Below are 21422 nucleotides of genomic sequence, written 5' to 3'. Positions count from 1 at the left end.
GTGTTACTAATCCCGCCAGGGCAGGAAACACAATGACAACTGTTCGTACAACACAAAAAGTGCATGATCAGATTGTTGCTGAAAAAATACATCGGTAGAACCTTTTACTAAAACCTTTCCGCCCCAAACTACAGATTCATTTATAAAAAAGAGAGACCAATCAGAAGCACATATATGCTTCATATTAACTGTTTGTCAAGAGGAAAATAAACTGGATTATATGAGTTTTCGTGATCATGTCTATCTCTAATCCTAGTCTGAGAAACTGTGATTCTGGACTGTAAAGCACGTAAAGTTCCAACAGCTCCCTGGAATTAATTTAGCCATGCAAGAGGACAATAAAAAAAGCAAATTAATCAGAAAGGCAATAAAACACAGACATGGAAACAAAGTGTGAATCTTACCGAGCTCTTTGATTCTCCAGCCCTATTCCATTTGTGTGCTGTCAAAACTCTAATTACTGAAGGTAAGCCTGACAATGTTTTTAAAATTGTTGTTCTCAAGAAGACAAACTGCTTCATTATGCTATCTTGATATTGACAAATTGACAAACAAATTTAGTTGATGAGCAGGTACTCAAAATGAAGAAAAGACCATTTCACAACACAAAAAAACTAATTGTTTCGCTAAACGACGCTACCAGGCTTTGTTTTCTATTTAAAATGATTCTCACAGATGAAATTCACAGATAGCGATGAAGACGTCAAGCTCAATCTCAATCTTTTGTGATCTGAGGACCTTGTTTTTGCCTCATTCACTACAAACTAGCAAGGTCACGGGACATGAAATCAAACCTTTACCTGAGCTACTGTGGCACTGTAGGCTACTGTGCCACATGTCGTGTTACTTTGAGCAAATTTAAATTGATTTCCCGCGATCAGTTCCAAAAGCGGCACTCCTCCATTTATAAACAGTTTGAAGAGAACAAGCACAACCAAAAGATGACAAATGACTTATTTGATTTCTAATTATGCCCGCATTACTTTTGACTGACAGAAAACCATGAATTTTAAACAGGCGCAAGGCATCTTCAGTGTTGGATGACAGGAGATATGACATGATGTATTACACAGGAAAAAAACACACAACGACAGAAGGACTGGAGGACAAGTGGGCTACAACAACAGTTACAGTTAGTCGCTCAGTGTGCGTGTGTATCTGTAAGTCTTCATGTTAACTGCTAACATTTTTGCGCTCATGCTCAAAACCATTAAGCTAATATGCGGTGGTTTAACAGTTTTAATATTTACCATGTAGACATCTTGATTTAGAGGTGTACCATGTTTTGTGTCGAATGTTAGCATGCTCACTGCCATACTAAGCTAATCCCCATTAGCATGTTTGCATTGTACCTGTGAGCACAGGCTGTACATAAAGATGGACGACGCGTCTCCACTTCCGTCCACTGCACAAAAATGAGGCTAAAATATTCCTGTCGCAGACGATTCCGTCTTACGATTTTTACACCATTTGTAGTCAGAGTCTACGCAGCAGTGATCGTCGTATATACTCGACCAATCGCAAATCAATCTCAGCTGTCAATCTTGACATTTGACCCCGTCTTAGCAATTTAAAACAAACTTACTTGAAAATTGAACTAACATCTGTGTGAAACCATCTTTGTAAAACAATGATTGGGCTCTGGCTTTTTTAGTTTGGGGCATGTCTCATCTGCTTACATGGAGGAGGAGGGGTTTATGACCCGTACTGCAGCCACCTGCCAGGGGTGATCCAGATGTTCTGGTGACGTTTCCAGGATAAGTCGAGGTTAAATATATTAGAAAATAAAGAAATAAGTCCACAATGAAACACAAGTGTAAGTCTGTCTTGTTTCATCCTTGACAGATTTATATTGTGTGAGAAATGTAATGTTTTCCATTTCAACTCAACTAAAGGACTTACAATTTTTTCATATTTGGCTGCTCAGTACTAATATTTAACAATTTGGTCCTTTATTTCCAGTAAGACTATCAAGAAAGGTTTTTTATGGAACTGCCAGATGTTTGAATGAGGTTTGACAGGATGTTCAGGGGGACATTCACCTAACATAGTAACAAGTGACAACATTTTCCCTCTGACACAGATATCCAACAAAAGCCAGTGATATCGTGTTAAGTTGCTCTGTCAGCCTCACCCTGGGTCCGGGTCAGCAGCTTCCCCATGCGGACAGGACAACTTGACAACGTAGTGGAAGGATTTCATCCCGTAGAGCGGTGTGGAAGCGGGGAGCGCTCACTCTGCAGCCACTTCTGGGGTCAAAGTGTCCCCAAATGTAAACTGAGTGACAGTGTGATGATCGAAGTCTTTGACTTTAAGTTTTTGCAGCCATACTAACAAACTTCTATGCCATTAGTATGCATCACATCAGATCAAACTTCAATAACTAATTTTGTCTATTACACTTTTTTAGAATGATAATGTGATACCATCCCAAAAACCCCCAATGCAATAATTATTAGACATCAGTCAAAACAGCAGAATACAAATCATTAAGAAGTGAAGAGGTGAAGAGCTGTCAAACCTAACTGTTAATATTTATCGCTAATAATATTTGTGAATTCAAAAATTGCAAACTGTGTCAAATCTGCCCTCAGGCACCGGCGGAGAAAAAAATATTTTAATGAGCACCTCTGACAGCTGGTAGAGTGTTTTTTTTTATTAGCCTATGTCATTTACACAGTTTCCCTTTGCCTGGAGTTATCAAACTCATTGAAAACACGGAGGAGAGTGCCTCCTTTCTAAAAATATAAACATATAAAAAGCACAAGTGGCGATATATCTCTGTTATCTTTTCCCTTTTATCTTCCAGCGAGTTAAATTTGGGTCCCAATTTGAGAAGCCCTTGGCGAGTAACAAAGCAACTACCAACTTCTTCTTTTCTGTTCTCTGTTTTGCTTCAGCGGCAGCCCACCAAGGCGCCTCCTGGCACCCCAGCTGGCTGCTCAGCTACAGTGCAGGAGTAATGGCCACGAGGCTCCTGTTATTCTGCAACAGCGTTCTCCGAGTTTCCTCCCCGATCTGCGGCCTGTCCGCACGGCCACTGAGGCGTTTTTAATCGTGGCCTCTGATAGTGGAGATGTATCAGGGAATAGAGCGAGAGACTGATGCTGAGGCAGGCAGACAGCGACCGGGAGAGGCAGATGGACACAAGCACACACTCAGACACTTGCATGCGCGTGCACACACACACACACACTCACACAGTTTGTGCCCAAAATTCTGTGACTTTGAGTGAAAGCGTGACTGTGACAGTTCTGCTGTGGGGTTATCAGTGGCCAACAGAGCATGCCCTGACACACACATACACAAACGCATATATACCACCCCCTGCACACACACAGAAACACACACAATCCTGAGGGCTCTCCAGTCACTCTTATGTACAGTTCGAGTCTGATGGGAGCAGACTTGGCCTTTTCCTTGCCTGCCATCATCTCTCCTCAGCCTCTCTTATTCCCCCGTCCTGCACCTCTCTGCTCCCTCCTTTCTCCTCTTATCTCTCAGCCCAAAAACCCTCCCACCATGCCTCTCCTCTCACCTTCTCATCTACCCCCCCCCCCCCCCCCCCCCCCCCAAAACCCACATTATCCTCTTAAGCAAAACACCCCAATCACATTCTTCGCCATCATTGGCAAGTTTATTGCTGAGGTCACACTGGCAGACAGACGAGCCCCGCGCACGCATGCATGAGCGTAGGTGCCCCCGCAGATGCCAGCGAGGCAAATATGGGTGTCATCATCTGAGAGATCATACCACATGAGCAGGACTGTCTGTCTGGCTCCCTCCCTTAGATTTCTCTCTCTCTCTGCAATAACAGTTTCACACTCCCCTCTCCTCTCCACTGGGAGACAAACATTAAAGGGCTTTCTCATAATGAGGGAAACTACAGAGAAAAGACCCAAAGTACACACACGCTCACACTCGCATGGGGCACGCACATGCACGTCGAATCGTGTACACATGTCCCATAGTTACATAAAGGTTATGTAAAAGTCATGAATATTAAAAGGACTGCTAGTGCTCGGCTGTCATTAAAAGTGTACGTACACTCGTGTGTGTGTGTGTGGGATTGTTTGTGTACACGTGCATCATTAAAATACCTAATATTTCATGAAGGAGCAGGATGGAGGTGATCCTGGAGCAATTTAATTAGAGCTGGTCGTGCAGGAATGGGAACTCTTGTCAGGTGGTGAAGTTATAGACAAGCTCATCCTCCATGATCTGACAGTCAGTGGTTCACAATAGAACAAGAACAATACATTATAATTACACAGGGACAATAAACTATTAAATATGAACCCCCTTTTTGTCTTTCAGGATCACCACAGCGAGAGATTAGATCAGATCATCAGATCTGACAATTACTATTATAAATAGTTTATATCATAAACTGTACATAAAACCCGTTTCCACTTCCTCTTGTACAAACATTAAGCCAAAATATCCTTTGTACTCTGCTTATTAGTCACAGTGGGTCCAACCAATCACGAGTCAGTCTCAGCTGTCAATCATAGCATTTCACCCCGTTTTTATAGCATAAAATATATAATTAAAACTAAACCTATTGGAAAATGAACACTTGAAATGACAGAACCCATCTTAGTGAAAATCTTATTCTACTTTTTAGTTTGGGCCATGTCCCACCCACTAACTTGGAGGAGGCGGGGTTTGGGACCTACACTGCATCCAGCCACCAGAGGGCGATTCACATGATTTTGCTGCACTTGGGAGGAACTGTCATGTCGTCCATCTATATACGTCTACGGTTTTTCCCATAGAATGTACTAAGACCCACTTTTGACTCGTACGTTGACTCACTTTTGGAGCTAGCCTCAAGTGGCCAGTCAGTGAACTGCGGTTTTGGGCACTTCTGCATAGGCTAAATTTGTCAGCCACTTGGTTTGTTCATTCTCGTTTGCGTCGTCAAGTACTGCAGCCCTGAGTGCAGCACACGCTCAGCTATCAGCTGGTTAGCATGCTCTGTCATGTGAGCAGCCTCTAACACTGTATAAAACTGATTGGCCTCACTTTTGGGAGCTGTCATGTCGTCCAGTCCACTGTTCATATTCTTCTGTCACAGACATATCATTAACGTGCAAGGGACCAACTTTACATCCCTACCTGGAAGCACTAATAATAAACGTTTTCCCTATATAACAACGATTGCATGCATGAAAAATGAATCTGGAAGGTGTTTGAGACGGGTGAGTTGAGGTGAGGCCAACCTTTCACCCACAGATGATTAATACCTCATGCCTCAAACCCAAGAGTCAAAGAGTTACAGGTTCACGAAAAAAAAAAATCATTCTTCTTTGAAAAGGGAAAAACTGAATGTTAAGGGATGAAAAACACCCTCATACGTGGGTTGCAGTATGAATTCATGCTGCACTGTTGTAAAAACTTTTATAATGAGATAAGTTACATTGAAACAAGGTTATATTCTGCGAGTTTCATTCATTTCCGTCCAAATATTTATGATATTTATAAAAATGTTGCTACGTGCTGTAATGAGGATCGGCCCGGAGTAAGCTGCGAGCAACCCACGCCTTCAATAAAATATGAACTCATAGTATTCTGAAAGGTATGATAATATAATATTTACAGTTATTACAATGTAGCTGCTTGTTCTCTTCAGTTATGCAGAGTGCAGTCGAGGGACAGACTTGTCTCTGCCGTTCGGGAGCCTGTAAGATATGATACAAACAGACACTTTGGCCATAATGAAACTCGACAGCTTTTTCAGTAGGTGTTGTTCCCACAGCTCGTAGTGATTTCCCATATCAGGCTGTTCTGACTGCTGACATCAAATATAAAAATTAAAAAAACCACAGAGAGTTAATGAGGTTCAGGTGCAGCTCCCCGTCTCTTTCCACGGCTACGACCCGACGCAGCCACCTCAACACCAACCGAGGCGCCGACTGCCCTGCATCACCAGCGAGTTTGTTCGGTAAAACTGAAACAGCAAGATTTCAGGGTTTAGCTGCAGCCTTGAGCAAAAGTTTCATTGCTACAGAAGCTCGTGCAGACGTGTGGCTCAGCTCACCGTCGCTGCTTCTGGCTAAAAAAATATCGATCCAAGAAATAATCATCTTGAAACTAAAAAAGTAGTCTGGCTGTTGCAGAAAACAAACCCCGACCCATTAGCTCACTTTTACATGCACAGACATCAATCACATCATTCAGTCTTAACCGTAGGATTTAGAATGAAGTCCAGTTTTCAGTGGTCTGAAAGACTTGTTGGCCTTGTTTTTGAATTTTAATTTCCATTATTTTAAATAGATTATTCCCTGTTTTACCCGGATGTTTCATACCCTGCGTGTCTTTGCTTGTTTTACTTCTCTGCCGTGTCCGAAATCACTCACTAATCACTCTATATAGTCCACTTTTTGCTGAGCTCACTAAATAGTCCTCTATATAGAAGACCCTATAGCAAAGTATGGGTTAGTGAGTGAGTGAGGGATTTCAGACACAGTCATCGTCTTCCTCGTCTGGTTTCCTTATGTCTGTGATCGTCTGTCTCACCCTAATGGGTTTCACCTGTTCCCAATTATCCAAACCTCCCATTTGTATTTAGTCTGTGCTCCTCAGTCTTCGCTGTCAGTTCATCTGTTTCGTTCCCTCAGGTTTCCTCTCAATTTAGTTCTTTGCACCTGTTCCTGAGTTTGTACCTGTTTTGCTGCCTGAGTTTTGAACTTTGGATAATTTTTTTATCCTCTCACGTAAACTGGTAAGCCGGTTTTTGTTATTAATTATTTTACCGCACAACAAACTGCTTCGTCCTATCTTTAGTGTACCCCCGGAAACACTTCAGTTGTGTTGGATTTGGTGCTGTGAGTGTTAAGTTGTGTTTTGAGTATTTTCAGTGCATATTCTCTTTGCTGTGTTGTCAAAATGTCAAAAGATGTTTTCTCCATTTGCATGTGTTGCAGTACGTTGAGTTCTCAGAGCCACTGTGGTTTTAATCATGTTGTTGTTGTTGTGCATATAGACTGTTGAATCAAATGGACAAAGCGTCTCCACTTATCTACGTTTGGTGGAAAATAATCCATTAAACAACAAGCTAAGATGAGGGAAGTTCATGGCCTCACATTGACCCATTATGCTTCACTAACATTATAACTGAGTATTCTGCGGGCACATTGTTGAAGGTGGATTTATCGGTTGGGTATAAAATGTGTCGTTGCAGACATGGACACTTGGTTTGTACTGAACAACACATTTCAGTACATTTGAAGGACTGGTTTGGCTTCCTCCAGAGACAGGTAGATGTTTTACAACCTTCCAATGCCCAGTAATGCATCAAATTTAAGGCCTTCCAGTCACAGGGGTTTGACACTGAATCAAAACCTAAAAAGCTGTGTCGGTTACAGAGCGGCTGCCACTGCATTCGTATATAAGTTATAACCTTTTCATTCAGACACTTCAAAGACCTTCTTTAAATAAAGTGGTATGCACAAAGTACGGGATAAAGACAACATTCATCTTGAAAATGCTTCTGAAAAAAACGTATTCAGTTTTCAGCTGTTTGCATCAACTTAGCCTTGAGCTTATGCCGCGGCAGTTCTTCCTTTTTGTCACACATATTTACCCGGCGCGACAGCGTGGCTCGTATTGTTTTCATCCTGAGTGTGTGTGTCATCGTGGCAGAGTGTGATCTACTGTAGAGGGAACCACCACTGAGGCACTTTCAGAGAGCGGGTAAAGTCTGGACCCAATTCTCCGGACTTTATCCGCAGGTCATGTCTGAAAACGGCTCAAGGGAGCATCACAACTGTGCAAGAGGCAGTCACATTCAGTCGTGTAGTTGAGATAAAATGTACAAATTACAGTGCAGAAAATGTACGTGATATTTAGCAGTTTAAGTAATTTAGTGCAGTTAAAACCCATCCTCACATGCAAAAAGATGATGGGACGACTTGATTGATTCTCATCCATCACATCATTATACTAGAGATTATTTTACACATAAACCTTGCCTCCTATAAAAAATAATGATGAGTCATTCTTTTAAAAAAGAACGGAGGCATAAGGGCTGACTCTGTTCAAAGAGCCTAAGTTCCCATAACTATTGCTAATTATCACTAAACACAAAGTACTGAGATTGATGGGAATGTCCTTTGTTTATAGGTATTTGGTCAAAACAAAAGCAGCCGATAAACTGGACATTTTGAACAGATGTTTGAGAAAAAAGTTGAGGGTTGGCCACGTGAATACCTGTACTTCTTTACTTTCCAGTTTCATAGTGAACCATCCAATATTTAGTGAGATATTTCAATTTGCACCCAAAATGTCAACGGACCCGTGGCACCGGAGGAAAGGTTAGGGGATCACAAAAGTCAATTAAGATTTATGGTCAGGGAACCATGAGTGTTACATTTCGTGGCAATCCATCCACCCGCTGTCGAGATATTTATCTCAGTCTGGATCAAAGCGGTGAACAAGGCTAACAGATCGACATTCCCATCCCTGCAGCCAGAACCGATAGTACAGCTCAAAATGTTCATGAGTCATAAATTAAAGCTTTTTTACAAGTAACGCTGATGAATTACAGCAAAAAAGTTAAGAAATCGACTTAGCAAACACACAGTTCTTCAAGAGTTGTTCTTCACAATGTGCGATAACTGATCTATACAGTGCTAATAAATACTTAAACATTAATTAATCAAATTCTTCTCACTGGCTTTGAGAACTTGATATTATCCCCTAATGTGCACAATTTTTATCCTTAAATATTTAAGACTTTTTGTATTTCCTTTTTATTCAGTTTTTTATATATGTTTTTATATTCTTTTATTTGCATATTTTAAGCCTGCTCAGCACTTTGGTTGTTTTAAATGTGCTATATAAATAAACTTTGACTTGGCGTAACTTGAAACCCATTATCAAGGCCATTAATCACAACTTATAAACCATCTTTGTTGGCCCTAAAATTATTTAATGAAAAGTAAAAACCAGAATTAAATGTTTTTCAAATAAAGGTGTTTGTTGCAGACTAACAACTAAATAGTGGACAAACTAGCAACTTGCAAAACAATGTTTTGCAAGTGGAAGAGTTTTTCAGTTGGCAGAGTGAATCACATCTCATTATTTTTCACTCTTCTGTCTTTGACCTACACAAAAGTTAATGTGCAGGAGACTTATGTTTCAACACATTGAGGTCCTTTAATGTGTTCTTGTTTCATTTCAAGAATCGTGGTTGGTATACAGCCTGATTAATTATTAACGTGATATATTCTCCTGCAGGGGATTTTTTAACGCTCATGTTGTTGTTGAGCCTGAATCATTATGAAAGCTCGACTTGGATCTCACATGCTCTGCATACTGAACCAAGCCGGGACAACCGCTATACATTCTCCCACGTAATGCGATTCCTCAGAGGAGGTAACTGCCTGTGAGAGCGACGCAGTGAAAACCTACAAGGACATAAACACATTCCAGCGACAGCGAATGTCAGCGGTCAACAATTTATGAAGTCGTGCCAAAACAAAGGACGCCGCGGAATGAAAATGTTACTTGAGGTGAACTGTTATTATTACTTCCAGTCATTCAGGGCTGCAAATAAACATACGGATCATTTATGTGCATTGAAATGAACACAGCGTGAAGAGGGTGGAGATAATAAATGCAAAGATGATCTCTGAAGACTGAGGCCTTGTCCACACTAACGCGGATATTTAGCAAAACCAACTTATTTTACTGTGTTTGAGCCTCTCGTCCACACGCAAACATTTTAAGTCACTAAAGCAGAGATTTTTACAAATGCCTTCAAAAGTAGAAACTCTGGTTTCTATGTATCTGTGTGTAGCCCTCATTTATAATGGAGTCCTTGGGAAATGATGACGTCACAGCTTATTTTGTGCATGTTGTTTTGTGTAATGATGCGTCAAAACAACACCGTGACACCTCTTTCCAATATTTGCACGATAACGAAGAGCAAAGAAAGGAGATCAGGTGTGACAGGCATATAAGTAAGTTAACATTTATGCAGGTTAATCATAGAAAAAGTCTATATTGGCTAAAAATATATTTAAGACATAAGCTTCAGCTTCAAGTTGATATTAAAAGCTACTGATCGTAAAATTATGTTAATTGTTCTAAACGGAGGGATATATATATATATATATATATACATTCAAGAAATATCCGCAGTAGTGTAGACGAGGTGTAACATGGCCAGTCCAGTCCAGTGAGAACGAACTGAGCTCAACCCTGAAGATCAAGTGTAAACACGTGCTCGGTGTCAATTTCAGCTTCTTTTTTTGATACCGTTTGATCTTGAGAAGAAAGAGAGTAAGAGAACGACTTCAAATGTGCACCTTAAAAGAAAGTGAGGTAAATAGAGTGGGGCAGATGGAGGGAGGCAGAAGGAGAGATTGTGCGGTTCAGTGTTTCTGCGAGGCTGAAATGAGAGAAGGTGAAAGTGCTGGGAGGCAGCCATGTGTAATAAGGCAATAATGGAGTAAAGAGAAATACAGCTGTAACAGGTAAAAATGTGAGCTCTTAGAAGCAGCGCATAAGGAGCCTCGGCACTTTCCTTACCTCTCACATTTCTACTGTTAAAACTGGATTTCATGTGCGTGTGTGTGTGAGTGTGTGTGTGTGTGTGCGCGCTGGTTTATAACCAGCTCATTATTTGAATAACAGAAGGCACAGACTCGGTCTGGATGCAGAGCTGCGGACGTGCTAATTCTGCATTTGCATTGCAACATTTAAAAAGCCCTTCTAGGCTGGAATGAGTTGAACAGAGCAGCACATTCTGCTCTGCTGAGTCTGCTCAGCTGTGCAGTTTTCGGGTAGTTTGCTGCGTATTTATTCGATTCAACAATTGGGTATCTGCAGCCTTCTAACCCCCTTGCAATGTCGCAGGGTAATCTCACTTATAATTGCAAATTCTCCGTCATGAGAAGTTTTGTCGAGCTTGGAAAAAGTAGAAAGGAGGCCGGTGCAGCATTTGGTCGGGATCTGGATGGCTTAATAATATTTTGAAATGATCTACAGCAGCATCTTCAATCACTGCAGTCGACATCAGCAGTCCCCCGGTCTCCCATCGTCCCTCATCATTGTGGGAATGAGTGACATTCATTGTGCCATCAACTGTCCACATGTGGCTGAAGTGTGCGAGGGCTGTTTCTATAGAGAGAGAAACAGCGGGGGGGGAGGCAGAAGTAGAATGTCCTGTGGAGTGAAGGAATGAGAGAGGAAAATAAAAATGAGGGAAAACAGTAGATTCTAAAAATCGATTTAAAAAAAAAAAAAGGTTTTAAAGCTTCTAAAAACACCCACGGTATCACTGTAATTCCTTTTTTATTATTTATCACACCTTTAAGTCCTGAAACATTAAGTCAATATAAATCAATTAATTTAAAAAATAAATAACGTACATTTCTAAAAATTATAATCAATTATTTAAGTTTGCTGGTTTTAGTTTCTCAGCTCAGACGATTTGCTGTTTTTCTGTTTGTTTTTTTTTTTTACTGTAAATTGATTTTTGAGAATGTCTTGGATGAAATGCTTTCAGCTTTCTAAAACTGTTTCACTATTTCTTTGACATGTTATGAACCCGTGTTGTTCAAACTGTGGGGCATGACTAGACAGAGAAACGTAGAATGGATCTAAAGTTTTACCTGGGAGAAATAAACAGCTTGTCACCGCGCAGGTAAAGTAATTAGCACCGGGGCTAAAATGTGTAATTTAGACAGAAAAAAAAGGACGTAAATCACAAGACAGACAGATTATTGACAAGAAAAACAGGTGGCGCATCGAGCAAAGATGACATCTAGCTTGCTCAGGGGTTCGATGTCAGCTGGAGAAGAGATTAAATTATATATACATACGATTTTGAACATCAATACAACAGCAAATCAGTTCTATAAGTAAAGATATAGTGGAGTAAATGTGTCCCGATCACTCTCTCTGTGTGCTGAGATCTGAACCTTTCTCTGGAGCCAGTCCAAGCACCCATTGCACACATGTTAGAGTGTGTGCATCCCTTTCTATGACACTGTTAGCCTTCCTGACGTTTATACAGTCTATGGGCTACACGCACCACGTCATTACTGTGCAAACCTTACCAATGATGATAGCCATGCTAACTAGCTGCTAGCCACCATGCAGGATCCCTGAGTGTGTGTTCGCAAGAGCAGCAAACGAAACTGAACTAAACTCATGGACAAAGCAAGCGGTGACCTCCGGGGCCGATACATGAAGCCAATGCAAGAGGCGCAAAAAACTGCAGTCCACTGAGGGGCCACGAGTCAATAAGTCTTCATATATAGACTATGGGACAAAGCATTGACTGTTTCTAAAGATGGACGACATAGCAGCTCCCTAAAAGGGAAACCAAAATCGACCTCCTCCATGTAAGTGGATGCGACATGGATCAAACTAAAATGTGTCATAGTACACGTCAAATAAATGATTCTAGAAGATGGTTTGTTAAAGTGCTCATTTTTGTGCTAACTTTGGTTTGAATTAGTTCTTTGATGCTATGAAAACAGGGTAAAACGTCATGAATGACAGCTGAGACTGACTCACGATTGGTCGAGCATGTGTATCGTCAGGGCCTCGCTAACGCAGCTCCATCGTCCGCTACTGTGCAGACTTTGGCTCCAAATGGAAAAGATAGCACTGCTAGCATCTGGGATATTTTGGCTTCATATCTAAGTAGAGAAGAATCGTCCATCTTTATACGAAAAGATAAAAACCCACCCTGTCAGTTGAATGTTTTCAATGTGAAGCAGCAGCGGTGGGATGTTTGACTTAGATGTAAGTTAATAACTTAGATGTAAGTTAATAACACAGTTCTGTGAAGAAAGTGAACAGTAAACAATGGGGCTGTTATCCATGAGATACAAATTGTAAATTACATGCTACATAGTTTTTCTGTGAATCCCTTGTGCTTGGTAGGTAATCTGAAACCGGCGCAGGAATAACCACTAAAAGCCACTATATAGTGAGCTAATTACTGAATGTAAACACACTGAATGGCTGATGCAGAAAAGTGCCGACCTTAAATTGTTTAAAATGAGACCGGATGAAAACCTTTAGGATTTGAACTTAAAATGCTGTTTGATTGTTTTTTCCACAATATGAGTGGTTCATCAATTTCACCCCACTGAAGTAGGTTGGTAGGACATTTTTTCAGCTTCAGACAGAAAAACATTTAACATCCAGAGACCAAACAACGTCTGCATCGATCTAAAAAATGATTAGTAGACAAACAGACTGGTGCCGTTCGATCCCAGTCTTCCCCATCTACATGCCGAAGTGTCCTTGGGCAAGATGCTGAACGCCGAATGGCCCCTCATAGAAAAAAGGGTTGTGTGAATGGCAAACTGTACTGTCAAGCACTTTTAATGTGTATTAAGACTAGAAAAGTGCCATATAAATACTGACCATTGACCATTTTAATCCATATTCTGATGATAATCGTTGGTTGCAGCATTGCGCTCAATATCAAGATTTGTAATATTCACAGGGTTAAATGAAGTCATCAAACTGAATCAATCACAGGGGAACTGTCAGGAGAGAGTTAGTAGCCTGAGGAGGAATCTGCCCGAGCAGCAGTGAGTCACAGAGTCCCCGTCTCATGAACTGTGAACACTCCCAGCTTCTGGCTTGTGTTTGCTATTGTGGCCCCGACCCCCTTGTCCCACCATTGTTAATGATAATGTCAGCGGTGACGGGTGTGGGTGTGTGTGTGTGTGTGTGTGTGTGTGTGTGTGTGTGTTTGAGGAGTGTGCTGGCTTTCATGTGCTCTGTGTCGGTGCGTATCAGAGCAGAGTGTGACCAGAGGTGACCCAGTGGTGTCCCTGCTGGTCCGGAGCAGGGATAACACCCTCTGGAGGCAACGCTCATTAATCATCCCATTCAAACGCACAGAACGCAATCCATCCTCCCATCCTCTCCTCCTCCTGCTCCTCCTTCCCTCTCCTCCTCTTCCTCCACCACTCCGCGGCACCAACGCTCCGTAATGGGGTCACTGCTCCCATTTAACAGAGACAGACAGAGGAGAGGGAGAAAGGGAAAGTGAAGGGGCTGAGGTGGTGGTGGGGAGGTGGTAAAAACGAAGTGAGATTAAATAAGAAGTAACAAAGGGGGAGGGACGGCGAGGGAGGCAGAAATAATAAAAAGAGGGGGAGGGAGATGGGGGCGAGAGGGGAAGGAAATAATTACAGAGGGAGGTGTTTGAAAGTGGGAGCGATTAAGAGGAGAGGGAGGGGTAATAGAGTGAGGGAGAATAAGTAAAGGGGGGGGGGGTAAAAATGTGCTGAAAAACAGTAAAAGTCTTTCTCTATGATTAATGTTGCGCAAGAGAGAAGCAAAACATTGTGTTCTTTGGAAATGTGGAGAAGAATCTTTGGAATATGCCGCTGTGAGGACCCAGCACTAATTATGTGACTTTGTGTGTGTGTGTGTGTGTGTGTGTGATTCACTCTAGCGCTGGAGGACAAGCATGTGTACATAACCAGCACACACAGGGATGCACAAACGCTGGTGGAGGCAACACACACGGCTAGCGTGCGATGCCAGGGGACCTCGGTAGAAGTAGGTTCCTCCTCCTGCTGCATTATTCTCTTTGGAATGTTGTTTTTATTTCCTGGTTTGAAAAACTGCGGTGCATCGCCCCCGGTTATCTGCCATCATGCGCACACAACACAACACAACGCAACACACACTGGAGCGTTTCACTCATCCTCGTCCCATTACCACTTTTGAGAAAACAGCCTCTGACGGATGCCCCAAACAAAAAGAGAAACTGGAGGCCAACAAAACATCTGAGCCTGACAAGAAAGAAGAGAATAAAAGTCACTTTCTCTCCCTGCCCTCGAAATAAAAAGTTCACTCTTGTTCCTGGTGGACGAGGCCCCTGGAGACGTTGATGTCCATCTACACTTTGGGAAACTCAGGACAAAATTAGCCGTGTCTCAATACAGGGGCCGTGCCCTTCAGAGGCTGCATTCGGGCGACTAGACAGTCCCATTTGTAAAGCTCCTGAAAAATGCGTTCTTCCATCTCCGAGAAAAAAAGGCTCCGATTGGGTGGATCCTTTTCGGGCCAACCTATCCCAGGATTCATTGCGCTTCTGTTTTTCAAAGAGGATGTCCGATACTTAACTATTAGGCTTCAAATCATCTGAACAATTAAAGGTGCAAAAAGCAAAGGGGCATTACAATTTTCTTGTTGAGCCCAACTGCAGTGCTGTTGCTAGGCGACAGCAGTAGGGCGGGGCACGACCCACGAAGACCGCCTCTTTTGTTGGCCCTGTAGACCGCCAACGGAGGCGGACCCTGAATTGGGACACAGTGATTGACACCACTCTCATATCTGCACTGTGTATGGATATTAAAGAGTCGAAAGGGACAGGTGCATTGTGGGATTTTAAATACGCAAAGTCCGTTGTAGTCTTATATCTGAACTGTAGCAGTGACACAGCTTATGGAGACAGGGAATGTTAAGAAAATAAATCAATCTGAAATCTGAACACACAGATACGACAGATATTTGTATCACTTACATACGCTCTCAAATAAATGCTCATAAATCTGTTAGGAAATCTTTAAAAATGTTCGTTATTACTCCAGACGCCATCATGTCTGTTTCCTTTAGCAGCAAAGTCTTTCAGTGCGAGATGTCTGTGCGTCCGAGGACACTGAAAACAGGAAAAACATAAAGTCTGGGCTGAAATCACATTGACTATAGTTGCATCATTTCAGATGCAGTTGGCACTTGGTCAGAGTTTGAAAAGCTTCTGGTCTAATCCGTATGAAAAACCCATGCAAAATACGAGTTCTGAGCAGTGAGCTGCAGAGAAATACCAAGACGTCACTGAGCCTGGCCAAGAGAAGCCTGGCACATAATGACCCATAAAAACAGGCAAACTGTCGTCTTTGTACAGATCAAACAAACGAGACAAAACGTTTTAATTAGGGAGCTTCAGAGGTGGTGTTAGGCCTATTTTGTTAATGTACGACAGAGCAAGGGCTTCTTTTTCCAGTCTTTGTCCGTCCATCTATACCGCGGATCCTTTGAGGGTCGCAGGGGAGCTGGAGCCAATCCCAGCTGACACTGGACCAGCGGCAGGCTACACTCTGATAGGTCACTTTGGGTTTAAAATTAGGGGGTTTAGGTGAAATCGGATGGTCAAATAATTCCTGAATTATTATTTCTTATCAATTAATAATGGCTTGATATACCTTAAACTTGCCAGATAATACTAACTAGCAGTAAAGCCAAAGTAGCTAAACTAAAATGGAGGTTACTTTTTGTCCGTGGTGTAAATTCAATCGAGAAAACCAACCACTTTATTTTTCATCTTTATCTTTTTTTTCTTCTAAAACAGTCGATATTTTTCATCCAGTGTGACGTCAGATGACGTATGATTATTGCAGGGGTTTTATTTATCCGCAGGACCAACATACAAACAACCACTCGCTCTCACATTCAGCAGCACCACGCCGCCCTGTCTTATACAGTATTTAACAGATAAGTGAGTGGTATCAATACTGCCATCAAACCCTCCAACCCAAAACCATAAAAAATGTAATGGTGAGCTAATATGCATCTGTTTCTGTCCATAAAGGCGTTAAACATTAAACTGCCACCGAGGAAAAGATCATGGCTGCTCCTCGTAGTTGCTGTGAATCCAACTCGCAGAGGTCTGGGCATTTGGTGTCGACACAGAGCTCTGTCTGCCAGAGAGGAGGAAGCTAATTTATATAAGAATGGGATGGAGATTAAGACCTCTGTGGGTATTATGGATTTAGGGAATTAAGCATAATGGATTTCATGTAGGGCTTTCTTTTACGAGTCCTCCGTTGGAAAGAGGTACGCGGTCTTGAGAGTAGATCTGATTCATTCCGCGGCTGAAGAACTGGCACGTGCACATGCCAACCTGCTGTCATTCAGTAAAAACACATGCACATTCCTTTTTTTCTTCTTACGCCTGTATTCACATAAACAGCAGCTCGCTGGGATAAACTGTCCGATGCCTTTTGTCTTCCCCAAGTGGTATTTATGATGATTTTTACACTTCTATTTCACACTGGTCTGGTTTTCTGAAACAGTGATAACAAACAAATAAAACGCACTATGCATCAAGTGTCATGGCGTGTGAGAGAAAACACAATGAGGGATAAAATCAGGCAACAGCCTTAAAACGTCACCTGGAGTGTTTTTCTGATCACGAAGCTCCAATATTCCGTTTACGTTTTGCTCTGCGCCGCTAAATGCTTAACTGTGCTCATCAGCGAGTTGCTCTGCTGTTTGTTGCCGTGCACGTAGCACCCAGTGCTTTTTTTATTTGCTGCTGGAAAACAACGTTGAAAAGATCTGCGGTATTAAATCAACACGTTAAAGCTGCGGGCCATAAAACTAAAGCTGAAACCGGCTAAACGTGCTGAGTCGCGTTCTGGTTCTGTCGCACGCCTCTCGTATTACACATTGTAATGTGATTCATCGTTAATATAAAAGCGTTGATTAGTGCAGCTCTTTAAGATGCTCGGCGGAGGCCACATAACTCGTGGCGATGTCAATACTTGCAGTCAATTCTCTTCACGATTGATAGGTTGATTAAGAAGCTCCAGACTAGACCCACACCGCATTGTCGCAATGCCGGATTCATTTTAACTTTCAACAGTCTCACTAACATTTGTGTGTCTGGTTTTGCAAACACAAGACAGATTTCAACTTTATACTATTGACTTTGTTATTGCAGCCTATTCATCTGTGGTGTATATATAATACCCTCGACTGTATATGATTTAAAATAAAGATAAACTGCCCCATAAACAAAAAGAATTCTGCAAAATTTGAATTTATAAACCACAGTGGGTTGAGTTAATAACCTTCAAGTCTTCCTCTTTGACTGTAAATGACTATTTCAGCTGCCATTTAATTATGTTCATATGTTTATATCCTGCAAGATGTTCTTTGTGTCATTATCTTTGCAGACGTCAAACTGGGAGCCAGCGACAAGCCAGTGAACATGTTAGCAAACAGGACTAATGTCTTCAGATTTAACGTGGTGCCTTTCGTAAGCAGAGCATGTGAATATTAATTATATGCTTTTTCTATTTTCAGAGGTTACTTCATTATTTAATTTCTATAATAATATCACACATGCTGTCATGCCCAACAGCAATTCATTTATCTAATCATTTTGAAAATAGATTTAATAGGTTTTCGTTTGAAAGAGGTCATACATTGCATTGTTATCGTTGTTTCTTGTTCGCATCCTTCATGAGCTTGCTTTACTGCGGCATATCCTCAGCTGATCTCATACATGATGCATGTGTGAGTCGTACTACACACAAGTATTGTGTTTATTTTTGTTCATACCACTATAGCTTCCATGGTGCTTGTTGTAAAGAGGAGGGAAATATTGAGACCCATTTGAACGAGTCACCACGTTGACAAAAACATGCAAATCCTACATTTACGTCTACGTTGACATCACGTGTGTTTACGCCACGTGTATAATCTCAGCAGCGGTGCCACCGGAGCGTGACCGCACCAGAAACTCTGCAGGAAAGTGTGAACTTTGCTCCATTGAATTGAGATGTGCGTTGCAATAACTCTAGTGTTCGAAAAAGTAAAGAGAGCGCCCAGAATTCCCCCAACTGTGCACAGCACCCATAAATCACAGATACGCCCCTGCAACCAGACACAAACACAGTCGCGCTCCCAGTTTTCGGAGCCGGCCCTTGGAGGGAGAGAAGACATTCTAGGTTATCTCTGTGAACGGCTCCCTCCCCGCCAGATAAACATGTTGTTCCAAACACTGGTTCAACACACGGCGACGGGCGCAGATTAAAGCTGACTTAAGTTTATCATAAATGAAGTGCAAAGTCGACAGTTGTGTGGCCCACTGCCTCTCAATACTAAAACCACCAGCTGGGGTATTTACGTGATGGGAACTGTGCAATTGCAGCCACCAGGCATTCCAGTGCTGAGGTAGGCGCTAATCCTCCGCTCCTGGCTCGCTCCTGACAGGGGAGGAAACAAGTCGAAACAGCAGGGAGACACGTTCACAAATCAGAATTTATGGAGCGATCAGCTCTGTCTTATGGCTTTTTCAGAGAGAGAGACTGATCCCGAGGCTCTGCAGTTTTTGTTGTAGCTCCCAATCCAGCGAATAATCTGTACACGGTGATTATTAAGAAAGTGGAACATTGGATTTTAAGAAATAAATAGTGGCGATAGCTGAGCGAAGTCGGATGTTAAATCACTGTTTCCAGCATTAATCTGTGTTCCTACTATTCATTGTTACTGTTAAAGACACGTGATGCTGGTCGTCGCACGTTTCATTGGTGGAGGCTAAAAGAAACCTGAGGTGAACAGGGTCTTCTTACAGCAAGAGACTTCTCGGATATGTGATATTTAAGAGACTTAAATGCTGGTGAAAAGCTTTTAAAAGTGATTTATGTATATTACTAGAATGGCACTCACAAATACCTCCTTCTTAAATTTAAGCTGCACCAAATTGCACACACTCAAAGCTCTCAGTTCCCTGAATGTGTTTTGTTTTTAATCAAGATCTGTGAATTATTCCTTGGGAAATCAGTGGAAATGTCAAAAAACGCCCAATCTCGCAATGTTAAAGAAAGTGAGAACAAACTCCTGGATCTGGCCTCTGATCCGGATCTGCACCCAAATGTACTATGTTCTTCCCTGACCCTTTCCACACGCTTCCACCAAGTTTCATTGAAATCCGTCTTGTAGTTTCTGCTAAAATCCTCCTAGAAAAAAAAAAATCGCTGATGAAAAAACCTAAAATATCCTTCCATCCATATTCTCCTTATTCAGATTTTTGATCTCTCACACAAAAACCCTCAAAACTCACTTAAATGTGCACAAAGATTTACAGCGACACGAACGCGCACTTTGAAAACTCAACCGTCATGTGATGTTTTCAACGTCAACCGGGCCCGTTCCCTGCCATCTTAGTGTCTCCTCACCAGCTTACTGAGGCGGCAGAATGACACAGCAACAGACACATATCAGCTTACCATAATAACACCTAACCAACGTGCCGCGTAATCCACCATTTTGCCTCACAACACTGTAAACAAGCATTGTGGAGCTACAATGGGAGACACGGAAATCTTCATCTTCTGACCGTTGCTGTTCGGTCGACACGTAATTGAGCTGCAAGTCTAATGCCGAGATAATGTGGGTGGCGTCGTGTGCCGGGGAGCAGACACAAAGCAAAGGCGGCCGGAGACGTGTGAGAATCCACTTGGCAAATTCAGTATCTGTGTCTGTTTCACACATCTACTGTAAATCTTTCCGTCTCACTGCCGACTGTAACCCTCCACTCGCGCACAAATTAACAAGTCCTCCCGCAGCCCTAAGCCTGGAAACACCCGCTCGCTGATCTTTCTCCTCTTCTTTTCATCCCCTCCCACCCTCCCTCAAATCTCCCTCTGTCCTCTTTAGTCCCTCTTTCCCTCCCTACCTTCTCCTCAGCATCATCTCCTTCTTCCTCCCAGCATCCCCCCTCACCCTCCCCTCTGCGTCTCCCTCTCCCCCTTTTCTCTCCTCCCCTCCCTCCCTGTATCTCTCGCTCTATCCGTAGGTATTTCCCTCGCCGATGTTGCCCATTGAGAACCAGTGATTGTCTGTGGGTGAGAGCAGAGGAGAAGAGTGGAGCCGATTACTGCAATGCAGAGCAACCAAACAACATCACGGCGCTGCAGCAGACTCCTGTGTGTTTCCATGTGCGCTTGTATGTACAGTTTGTGTACATACTTAAAATGGACTTTGTTTGCCTTCGTATTTGCGCGTGGGGGAAAGTGTGCACACATCTGCAGCACTGATACAATGATGTAAATGTTTATGCGAGTGTGTCTGTGAGCGATGACCGGCTCAACCACAACTATTTGTCATGCCCAAACACCAAAGCTTCTGCAGCTATGCACCATGACTTTTAAATAGATCTCTTTTCACTGACATCAAACCATGGCCAACTGTGCATTTTTAATACCCTGCATGTTTATGCAGAGAAGAATATGGTTTCATGCCTTCACACACACACACACACACACACACACACACACGTACACACGCTTACTCTGAGAAGATCTGCCTATATTGCAGCTCAGGCTAAATCTATTATGCAAAATGACAGTGTTTTAATCAGGCTAATTGTCCAGCTCCTCGCCATGTCTCTGCCATCTCTACTTAACCGATGCCACAGCAGCCCTGTGTTTTTTCCCCCCTTTCTTTTCTTCTTTTTTTAAGGAATAAATGACACAGCGGTGGAGGAAGAGCGAGAGGCAATCTAAGCCACAGAGGCCCACAGGCGTTTGAAGTCTAAAGACTCTTTCATCCTCGACTCTGGGAAATGAATGATTTTTTTTCACACAGTGACAGGACAGCTCTGACAGGACCCAAACACATGAACCATGGCAAAGCTGTCA

Source organism: Hippoglossus hippoglossus, chromosome 22, assembly GCF_009819705.1.
Source record: "Hippoglossus hippoglossus isolate fHipHip1 chromosome 22, fHipHip1.pri, whole genome shotgun sequence".
In the NCBI taxonomy this organism is placed as follows: Eukaryota; Metazoa; Chordata; class Actinopteri; order Pleuronectiformes; family Pleuronectidae; genus Hippoglossus; species Hippoglossus hippoglossus.
This window is presented reverse-complemented; position numbering follows the sequence as displayed.